The sequence below is a fragment of the Helianthus annuus genome, chromosome 2, assembly GCF_002127325.2.
Source record: "Helianthus annuus cultivar XRQ/B chromosome 2, HanXRQr2.0-SUNRISE, whole genome shotgun sequence".
NCBI classification, from domain to species: Eukaryota; Viridiplantae; Streptophyta; class Magnoliopsida; order Asterales; family Asteraceae; genus Helianthus; species Helianthus annuus.
Window position 1 is genome coordinate 31,620,914 of NC_035434.2, and position 11,770 is coordinate 31,632,683.

At 42.9% G+C, this 11,770-nt stretch overlaps 1 non-coding gene across 1 annotated transcript; it reads left to right on the plus strand.

Annotated features, from left to right (window-relative positions):
* The first annotated feature begins 10,769 nt into the window (after positions 1 to 10,769).
* LOC118489891 lies at positions 10,770 to 10,876 on the plus strand. Its single transcript, XR_004887904.1, has one exon. It is a non-coding gene; the product is annotated as a small nucleolar RNA R71 (small nucleolar RNA).
* The last annotated feature ends 894 nt before the right edge of the window (positions 10,877 to 11,770 follow it).

Genomic DNA, 11,770 nt, shown 5'->3' on the forward strand with positions numbered 1-11,770 from the left:
CACTCGATCGGATGGTCAACCGATCGGATTGCCATCCGATCGGACAATCATCTGATCGGTGACCCACTCGACCCTTTGCACTTTCCTTTTTGGGAAACCCTATAAATACCCTCACTTGTCACATCACTTGATGTGACAGCTCTCACTCGACCCAGCCGCACTCAAGCTCTCCTTTCTCTCGATTTCTTGCGATTCTTGTAAGTTTTCAACCTAAATCCTGTACTTCTATGATCTACACGCACTCCTTCACCTTTTTCTCTTTTGAATCTTAACTTTTAACCATGAAATCACTAGATTTGAGGTGTTCTATGATGATGTCATCATGGAGTTCTTATGAACTTCAAGTTTTGACCTCAATCCACCAAGACAACTCAGATCTGAAGGATTTCCACATGAATCAACAACGTTTTCGCATAGATCTACACAGATCCATGGTTAAAAGGATTGAAAGATGGTTCTCTAACTTTCTTTCAACTCTTTTACACTCAATGCACTCAAAGAGTCGGAGCTTGTTCTGATCTTCAACTCCTTCTTAGTGATGTGTTGGTCCAAGATATTGTTTCTACCAAAGAGACAACCGATTTCGGGTTAAACATGAACAACTGTCACGAACCAGTGAACGGGTCGGATCTGGGTGATTTCTGTTCGATCCGCTCACTAGGGTCTTGACGAGGTTCTGTTGTTTAGCACGTTATCTCACCGTCTCGATCAAAACCGCAAAACTTATCAAAACAGTCAAGTGTCAAAGACGATCAGGCCGTTGGGATGGATTGCCGTCCGATCGGCTTACACTTGGTTCAAAACTTAAACTTTTATTTGATTATTCAAAGGACTGAATGTTGAACGGAATGCCGTCCGATCGGATTGCCATCCGATCGAACGACCATCCGACCATGTGATGTTTGGAACTTCAACACTTAAATAATTTTCAACATGTTCAATGGATAGCCAGTTCTAACGGATTGCCACCTGATTGGTAGACCATCCGATCGAGTGACAACACTACTGTGAACTTGTTCTCTGAGAAGTACCGCGCCGAACGGATCGTCGCCCTATCGAACCGCCGCTCGATCGATCGACCTGAAGGGTAGAGATACTTCTCTGTTTTCAAAATGCTACAACGAAAACTTCAAAAGACAAACCATCATACACAAACACATCCTTACCAAGCGAGGTATCAATCCAATCGAATGGTCATCCGATCGGGTGACCATCCGAACGGATTGACATCCGATCGACTGGCCATCCGATCAGATTGCCATCCGATCAGATTACCATCCGACACTTACCACTTTGCACCGTTTAGCGTGCCGCTTATCATTTATACTATCGTTAACTGTTCAGGCTAATCTCTCTCAGCGCTCCCTTCAATCCAAGAAAGTGTTTACTTGTTAAACACAATCTGTGAGTATACTCGATCCCTTTTTGCTTTATGCACTTTTGGGTGTTACATACATTACTTATTCTAAATCACAATCAACACACAACGCAACACTATTTATACGCTAACCGTTATTGCATGCTACGTGTTATTCGATGAATGCTTGTATGTTATGTAAACACAGTGATTGTTGCCTGACACCTTAGCAACGATAGTACTATAGTTTGGACTCAGCACCTGTCGTGGACAGGGGTTGTTAAGGGCTTCACTTCACGTGTCCCAGTGGGGATATGCGTTGCGCATTCTACAACTCGCAGTCACGTCTGTGCATATTTCTCTGTTGATAACCTACTTGCCTTCACTTTATACATGTTACATGCTAGTTATGCGTAAACTATTTCGAACTCTATTATGCTATATCAAACTTGTATGTTCACCTTTACACTATGTGTATTGACCTTTATTTTAACGTATGTGACAGGTGTTTAGGATGCTATCTGCTAGGACGGTTGCTCTGTGGAATCGAGTTAGGAAGAGTCTAGAAACAAACAAACAATTTATTTAAATCTGAGTTGTCGAAACAATTTACTGTCTTTGAGATTTTTATGTCTGTAATAATTATTTGCTGAATATGTTTTGGTATGGGACTTAACGTTAAATATTCGGTAATACTAGTTGTTATGGATTTCTCCTGAACAATCTGTTTCGCTCAGTGCCATGCCCCGATGTTTCCGCCATCAGTTGGGGTGTGATAGATTGGTACCAGAGCCATAACTATAGGGAATTAGGCAAGACTCGACCTAGTCCAGGTCGATGCCTTAGAAACGTCCTAGTCTGTAGTTAAGTACCAACAGACCGACTTGTGCATACCCTGTAGGGGTTTTGTACAAGCTTACCTGCTATTTCTTGCTCGCACTCGATGAACGCTACACTATCACTGAAAACTAATTTTCGAAAATGAACGAGTGATTAGGTCAAGATTAGGTGTGAAAACCGCAAACTCTTGACTAAATCGCTTGTTCGACCCGCAATTTTTATCTATAAACAAGAGAATTTGCATTGAATCAGGAGTGAAATCCATACTTTAACGCAAATTTTCCCCTCTACTTTGTCAAAACAAGGACAAAGTTGTTAAGTTAGGGGTGAAACCCGTACCTTGATAACTCGTTCCGCTCTATTTTGGTTTTTATAAAACTCTCACCAAAGTCTCGACGGACTCCAACGACTTGAAGTCACGCTGTAACTAGAAGGATGCGTGCCATTCGCCCAAATTCGAGCGAGCGCACAGTCCCGAAGGCCAAAGTGTGTATCAAAAGTCCTTGTGAATAGTCGAACCACTTTGGGGTAGTTGACGTCTGTCAGCCGCAGACAATCTATTCTCGATTTTTATGTGTTTCAATTCTAAGCTCGCAACTGCCGACTCTGATATTCGTCGCTTTTAGGTGGATTTTATGTGATTTATGTGATTTTGTCTGTTTATGTGTTTTCGATTTTTGGTGAGCTATTCACTTTTTGCTTTCGCTTTGATCAACACACACGACCCGCACTGCACATCTATCTCAAATCGCTAACAAATCGTTGCTACTTGTGGATAATCGCATGCCATGTTGCTCGCTCTGTACTCGCAAATCCCAATCGCTATTCTCGAACGCGCGCGGACTTTGAATGATAGGTTTCTATATTCTGATTGCCTCTTGTGCTTCTGTGCGTTATGTGCCTTACGTGTTTATGTGTTCTGTGATTATATGCTTATGTGATTTTGTGCTTATGTGGTTGTATGATTGACTGTGTTCCTGAGCTTTAGTAGTAGTACGTGTGAGGTGAGATTCGATTACATTGTGTTTGAGTCCTGTGGCGATGTCTGTTGCAGACAATGTCGTCATCTGGATCCCTTCACTCTCGAACTACTCACCGAAACAAGAAAGACAAACGTCTTGCTGTTCTCGTCGCTAAACAGATAGCGAAAGTTATCCCTCAGATCGTTAGCGACCTGCACGAGAATGCTAGCAAGTCTTCTGAAGAGTGTAGGACTGATTCGCTAAAGTTTGTTTTTAGCTTCGAGCAGTTCAAAGCCTGCGCCCCGAAAGAATTTACTGGCGAAGACGGCCCTACGGCCTTGTTTCAATGGTTTGATTCGATCGAGGTCACCCTGCGCCAGAGTGGCTGTCCTGATGATCTCATCACTCTGAACGCTACCGACATCTTCTAATCCCAAGCTCTAGATTGGTGGACGGCCGAGAGAAACAAACGCAGAAATGATGCAGCTTACGGTCTGACGTGGGATAAGTTGAAGGACATCATGTTAGAAGAGTTCTGCCCTCCCCACGAGCGCCTAAAGTTGGAGGACGAATTCTGGCATATCAAGCAGAAGGATGGTGACAATGCTGCTTTAACTGCTCGCTTCAAGCAGCTAAGCATAATCTTTCCTGATCAAGTTAAGACTCCCGATGTGACGATCAAGAAGTATATCCGAGCTCCGTCGGATTGTGTCGCAGACTTTGTGCAAGCTTCAAAACCAGCAACAATCGAGGAAACTACCTGCTTGCCGCTGAGATCAACGACAAGCGAGTCAAGTCTGGTTACTGGGATAAAGCTTCTAAGAACCTGCATCAAGCTACCACTGCCGCAACTGCTGAAACCGCCACCGCTTCGCAATCTTCAAAGTACTCTCGTCGCAAGAGGAAGAACAACAGCAACTCCAGCAACAAGAATTGTGCTGTCACTACCGCTGCACCACTCCAATCAGTACCTGCCCCACCGAAGCCTCAATACCGCTAAGTAGCGGCTCCTATTACCAACGCACCGCCGGCCAAGCGTGCGTACACTGTTCCTCACCCGCTCTGCCCTACTTGGACCTATCACCATGCTGTGGGAATCGCTTGCAGATACTGTGTGCACTGCAATATGTACGGCCACTTCACCGCTAACGGCCGTACTGGTCCACGTCAAGCTACAGCTCCAGCTCCTGCTCAACAAGCTCTACTTCATGCTCCTCAAGACCAGCAAGCGGCTCCTGCACCCGCGATCCATGCTAGAGCTTGCTTTGCGTGTGGTGATCCCAACCCCTTCGCAAACATTTGCCCGAGTCGAGTGGTGAAACAAGAACCACAACAGCAGCAGCCCCAGCAACAGCAGCAACAACAACAGCCAACAGCTCGCGGACGCACAATGTGGTTAATTGTTCGTTCCTTGTGAATGGTATTTATGCTTCGTATTTGTTTGATACTGGAGCCGATAACAGTTTTGTATCGTTTGAATTCGAAAAGCTCCTTAATCGTAAGCGCGCCCATCTTCCCTCGACGTTCGATGTTGAAGTTGCCACCGGAAGAACCGTCGCCGTTAATTCTGTTCTTCGTGATTGTACTCTCGAACTCAACAATCATATCTTTCCTATCGACCTTATTCCAATGCAACTCGTTAGCTTTGACATCATAGTAGGCATGGACTTTCTTCGCGAAAACCATGCTGAAGTTATTTACTTCGATAAGATGATTCGATTCTCGCTCGCTAATGGTGATCAACTTTGTGTGTACGGCGAAACTCCTTCGAAAGGTCTCAAACTCATGTCATGTGTCCAAGCTAGCAAGTATCTCCGCAAGGAATACAGAGCTTTCTTGGCTAACATTGTAGTAGCGGAGAAGGAAAAGAAAGGGAATACTGATGTGCGTTAGGTGTAATATAATTTAGATGTATATTTTATGCCCTCTTTACACTTTTAGCCAAGTTTAGGTGTAATATAATTTAGATGTATAATTTAGATGTCATGTGTCCAAGCTAGCAAGTATCTCCCCGAAACTTTCTCTTGGTTTTTAGCTTTTAGTCTTTTTCTGTGAAAGCGTTCGGGTTCTTCTAGAGGTTCTTTTATGTCCTTATTAGAACTTTAGAACTGGAGCTCATACACTACGTAGGATGGCGTCTGGTTCCAAGTCCTGCAATAAAAACAGAAAAGAATGTTGGTCAGAAGGTTCACCACGGCCCCGTGCTCAGCGAACACGGCCCGTGGTCGGAGTTACAGTGATTGTTTTCCAGATCCCAGTTACTGGAAAGTTGAACACGACCCCGTGTTGCACCGACACGGCCCCGTGTTCAGCCTTCTGTAACTTGGAAAACAAAAAATTGCCAGTAACGATGCTGGGCACGGCCCGTGTCCGACCAGGCACGGCCCGTGCTGAGCTCTGCAGAAGCTGAAAAACTAAGAAAATCCTAAAAAATTAAAAAGAAAAATAAAAATATGATTAGGCCGTTGATTCCTAACTTTCTTAAAATCCTTGTGTCCCCGGCAATGGCGCCAAAAACTTGATGTGCGTTAGGTGTAATATAATTTAGATGTATATTTTAAGCCCTCTTTACACTTTTAGCCAAGTTTTAAATTTATAAAACACGATATTTACTAACACTAAACACACATATGGGCAAGTGCACCCATCGTGGACGTAGTATAGTGTTGGTAAGACACCGAGGTCGTCCAAGGACACAAGAGCTTTTAGTACCGGTTTATCCTCAATGTCTAATCAAATCAAAATGTTAGAAAAGGTTTTTAAACTAAGAAAATAAAAACTAACTAAATGCTGAAAAATAAAAATAAAATAAAAACAGATAGACAAGATGAATCACTTGGATCCGACCCGTGTATTAGTATAACCTTTGATTATTTTCGCACTTTTGCACTTGTTTAAGAGATTATCTTAGTTATTGTAGTAGGCCCCTCTTTTGAAGGCGACGTTACCCTCAACCCAGTAGTTTGAGTCAGCAAGGATACAATCCTAAAGGGTTGGATTATTGGAAGATAATGAATTAAGTTATTAATGCAAATTATGGTAGGCCCCGCTTTTGGCGGTGACATTACCCTCGACTAAGTAGTCTGAGTCAGCAGGGATACAGTCCTAAATAGCCGGGTTATAGTATTAATAGTAGTTAACTTATGAGGGGGTCAAAGAGTTTGGATCCCCGCCATCCAATACCTATGGGCATTGAAGGAGATCCTACTAAATTTGACCAAGGTCCCTTGCAGGACCTCTAAACGCTGAACAAGGGCAAGACCCTTACCAAACCGTTCCCTTAACCCCCGACCAGGTAGCCAACATACCTCCATATAGACCGTGGAGATATGAATGGTGAAAATCTTTTATTTTATATAGACAGTAAAATAATGCCAAGACACCACGGACAAACGATAAGGAAAGATCACCTTCAACATAAGCAACTAGTTATTAAAGTCATTAATACAAAACCAAATAAAAAGTGCAAAATATTAAAAATAAAAAGTATTATACTAAACACTTGTCTTCACCAAGTGATGTAAAAGACTTAGGCAAACATGGCCTTGATTGTCAAGAACTCTTACGATCAATCTTGGATCCCGAGACGACTCACACACTCTATGATGGACAATGGATGATGGTGGTGGATGATGGTGTTATGGTGGTGGTGGGTGGTGGATGAAGTGTGAGAGAGGTGGTGTGCCAAGGGATGTGTTGAAATGAAACCAAGCACTCCTATTTATCGGCTGAACAGAAGGCTGGGCACGGCCCCGTGTCCGCTGGACACGCCCCCGTGCCCGTCTGACACTCTCTCTCCTCATTAACTGTAATTCGCAATTACAATTAATGCGCCTGATGTACTTTCGCCATGCCCCCGTGCTCACTGGACACAGCCCCGTGGTGGGCAATAGAAGCTTCTATAGGTTTGTCTTTTCTGCTGCTTCTTGGGCACGGCCCCGTGCTGGCTGAGCACGGGGCGTGTTCAGTCTTCTGACTTCTCTTTTTTGCTTGGGAGGATGCCGTTGAGGGGTCGGGCAATCCACTTTTGTTCATTTTCTTGTATTTATGTTAGATCTAGCCGTCTTTTTGCTTCTTTTGTGAATTTGAGCTCATTTCATCCTGAAAATACAAAAGGAAGACAAAAACACTCTTTTTCCAACATTGGTACTTAAAAAGGGTTAGTTTTATGCCTCATTTGATGTAATTTATATGTTGCATTTTACACACATCAAATACCCCCACACTTGAACTTTTGCTTGTCCTCAAGCAAAACTCTTTAATATGTGGCTTACACTCCCAAATGGAATGGGTAGAAGAGAAGGTTTTTGGCTTGTCATAGAGTGTCGGGAATCCAAGATCTTTTTGGTTTTATTTTTATTTAGTTACAATCCTATTCGTTATGATTTATTTAGAACGTTTCATAAGAGAAATTACTTATTAGGGCATAGCATGCCTTTTTTTTTTAAATTTCATTTATATACAAGTTCACATACCTCACGGGGGATCACTCAACACTCGGCCGAAGGTGTATTTTTAGTGAATCACTCGAGAGCGGCATGGAACTTATTCCTACCATAAGCTTGCCAAGCAATCAATCCTTCTCCTTTTTAACTATATACCTTTGTAAATATCAAGAGGGCTTTTTGGGTGAAGGGTTAGGCTTGGGCTAAAGGTGGGTGGTTGGGTTAGTGGTTAGTAAAAGTGCGAAAAAGCGTAAAAAGCGTCGGTTTTCATAAAACACTTTGTTTTAGTGACTTTTTATTTCGAAGTATTTCTCCAAACAAGCTTTTGTTTTAATAGCTTTGTTTGTTTATTTCTAACTTCATCATTTTTTTTGTCACACGAAAAACCGAGCTTGTTACTAAAATAAAGGGTGAAAATAAAAAAAAAGGGTTTTTGGTGGGTGAAAAGGTTTTAGGGTAAAGAAATGAAAGGTCTAGGCTCAAAGGGGTTAACTAGGGGGATTTTGGGTAGGTGGTAAAAACAAATTGAAAAATAATGGTGTAGAAAGAAAAATGGTTAGTCCTAATGCCTCTATCATTTACTTACTTGGGTTTAAGTTGGTAAGGACTGGGAATGAATCATCGTGGCAAGTTCTAGAGTCGTAAGAACCAAGCGGCTATTCACATAAGAAACGGAAAATGAGCATTTAGTCTAAAGATGTAAATTTGTATGCTCAATAAAGGCTCAAAACTCACTTTTGTGGGAATGAGTTTTTTTTTATGTGATCAAGTATATATAATCAAATTTTAACTAAGCTTGTCATGCCGTTTCATAATTTTCTTATGTTGGTTCTTGTTATCACGACGCTATCGGTTGTAAATTTGTAAAAATATAACCTTATTAATCCTAGGATTCCAAACTTAAACTTTAGACAAGTAAAAAAAATGAAAATTTTTGAAAAAATTTGGGGTGTTTAGCGGTTCCAATAGAGTTTTGTGTAAGGTTTGTTATTTGCAAAATTTCAAGGTTTTAGCTTCCCCCCACACTTACATTACACATTGTCCTCAATGTGTTCCAAAAATAAATTTTTAGGTTTATTGGATGTGTAATGTGGTGTTAAAAAGCAAAGATTTATGTTACTGGCAGTCTGGACACGGCCCCGTGGGGACCGGACACGGCCCCGTGTTCAGGTGCCAGTAACAAAAATTAAAGAAAAGAGACAGAAGCCTGGACACGGGGGCGTGTCTGGTGAACACGGCCCGTGTCCAGTTACCTGAACTGGGCCATTTTTCTGCAGGGGGTTCAGCACGGGGCCGTGTTGGTTGGACACGGCCCGTGTTGAACCTTCTGTAATGGAGAAATTTATGTCGGGTTGCCTTGTTCTTGTGCATGGGGCCATTTTTCTCGTTCCCCTTTTCATCCTTTACCACCATGAGTGTGTTTTATTCCTGCAAAATTAAAACTAAAAGATTAAACTAACTAAGGATAGTTCCGCGGAATGCCTCCGTGGTGCGCCACGTTTATAAGGGTCCTTGGCTAGACCCAATGTGAGGTTATATATTTTCTGAGTGGGATGTTTGGCATCCCATGTTACACCGTCGGAGAGCCGCATCCAAACTCGAATCAATAACCTTCATGTAGTTGACCGGGTCGTCGTCTTCTATTCTCTTCCCAACTCCGAATTTTACTTCATCATCCCCGTACCTCAAGGTGAGCGTTCCATCATTCATATCTACCACTGCTTGTGCGGTGGCAAGAAATGGTCTCCCTAGTATGAGGGGGACCTCGGTGTCTTCCTCCATATACAGTATGACAAAGTCGGCCGGATAGACGAATTTGCTTACCTTTACCAGGACATTTTCGATGACACCTTGCGGGAATTTGACGGATCGATCCGCAAGTTGTATGCTCATTTTTGTAGGACTCGTTGTTCCTAGTCCGAGTCTTTTAAACATAGATGAGGGCATGAGGTTAATGCTAGCCCCAAGATCGGCTAGTGCATTACGAACGGGGGAATCCCCGATTGAGCAGGGAATCGTGAAGCTTCCGGGATCGATTTTCTTTTGGGGAAGTTTGTTGAGTACGAGAGCAGAGCATTCTTCGCCTAAGTTAACTAATTACAAAGTTTCAATTTTCTTTTTATGAGTGAGGAAGTCCCTCATGAACTTAGAGTATTTGGGCATTTGGGTTAGGACATCAATAAAAGGAATATTGACATGCAATTGTTTTAACAGACTTTTGAATTTTGCGAATTGCTCATTGGTCTTTTGACGAATTAACCTACCGGGGTACGGAACTCGAGGAGCCTTAGCAGGCTCTGATGACGGAGGGGAGTTCTTCTCCTGCAGAGGCGGGGGTGCAGTTTCTTCTGTCAGCGGTGGCGCCTCCGCAGGCCCCATGGTGCGGTTTCGTAACGTGATGAGATGAACTTGCGCTTTTGGGTTTGTTTCGGTATTGCTTGGTAATGCACCTTGTGGTCTCTCGGAAAAATTTTGAGCTAGTTGATTTAATTGTTTTTCTATGTTTTGAATACTAGCTTGTTGATTTCTAAAATTTGATTCTAATTGTAGAAACCTTTCCGAGTTTTTCTTTTCAGTGTCAGAGATGAGGCGAGATACAGTATCTTCAAGCCTTTCTCGTCCACCTTGTTGTTGAGTGAAATTTTGTGACTCATTTCTTGGTTGTTGAAAGTTTGTCCGTTGGGTTTGTTGGTTACTACTATTGCCGGGCTCTCTCCAACCAAGGTTTGGGTGGCTTCGCCATCCTTGGTTGTAGGTGCCCGTTGGAGGACCCGACGGCCTAGGTCTATTATCAATGTAGCTTACCGACTCTTGTTGATCTTCCGTTTCTTTCATACAACTTCAATTTTCATGTGGCCCACCACACCCTTCACAAGCCATAACCGAGACTGTTTTTGTCATTTCTAATTTTTTATTTTTGATGAAAGGGCCTCGATTTGGGCTTGTAAAGAAGTGCTTTCATCAACCTTATGGGCGCCCGGGGCAATAGATTTATTGCCTCGGGGAGTGTGCCACTGAAAATTGGTTTGAGCAATTTCCTCAATTTGGTTATATATTTCATGCGGGCGGCGATCACCTAAAAGTCCCCCGGAGCTAGAGTCAAGTGTCTGCCTTGTGTGTGGCAACAATCCATTATAGAAAGTGGATACTTGTTGCCATATCGCAAGGCCATGATGTGGACACTTGCGTAATAGTTCCTTGAACCTTTCCCAAGTTTCATATAAGGATTCCCCGTCCTCTTATGAATATGTATTAATTTCAGTCATTAATTTAGCCGTTTTAGCGGGAGGGAAATACTTATATAGAAATTTTTGGGCTAGTTCATCCCAGGTGTTTACTGATCCAGCTGGGAGGGCGTTGAGCCAACCTTTTGCTCGGTCTTTTAGTGAAAAAGGAAACATTCGGAGGCAGATGGCGTCATTTGATGCTCCATTGATCCGAAAGGTATCACATATTTCTAAGAAATTAGTAATATGTAGATGGGGATCCTCGTCCGCAAGCCCATGGAAGGTTGCGGAGTTTTGGAGCATTTACATCAAATGCGGCCGAAGTTCGAAGTTATTGGCTTCAACATTCGGTGCATTGATAGCGGCGCCTAGGTTACCTACGGTGGGTCGTAGATAATCCATGAGGGTACGTTGGTCCGCCATAGGTGGATTCCCCGAAACTTTCTCTTGGTTTTTAGCTTTTAGTCTTTTTCTGAGAAAGCGTTCGGGTTCTTCTAGAGGTTCTTTTATGTCCTTATTAAAACTGGAGCTCATACACTACGTAGGATGGCGTCTGGTTCCAAGTCCTGCAATAAAAACAGAAAAGAATGCTGGTCAGAAGGTTCACCACGGCCCCGTGCTCAGCGAACACGGCCCGTGGTCGGAGTTACAGTGATTGTTTTCCAGATCCCAGTTACTGGAAAGTTGGACACGACCCCGTGTTGCACCGACACGGCCCCGTGTTCAGCCTTCTGTAACTTGGAAAACTAAAAACTGCCAGTAACGATGCTAGACACGGCCCGTGCTGAGCTCTACAGAAGCTGAAAAACTAAGAAAATCCTAAAAAATTAAAAAGAAAATAAAAATATGATTAGGCCGTTGATTCCTAACTTTCTTAAAATCCTTGTGTCCCCGGCAACGGCGCCAAAAACTTGATGTGCGTTAGGTGTAATATAATTT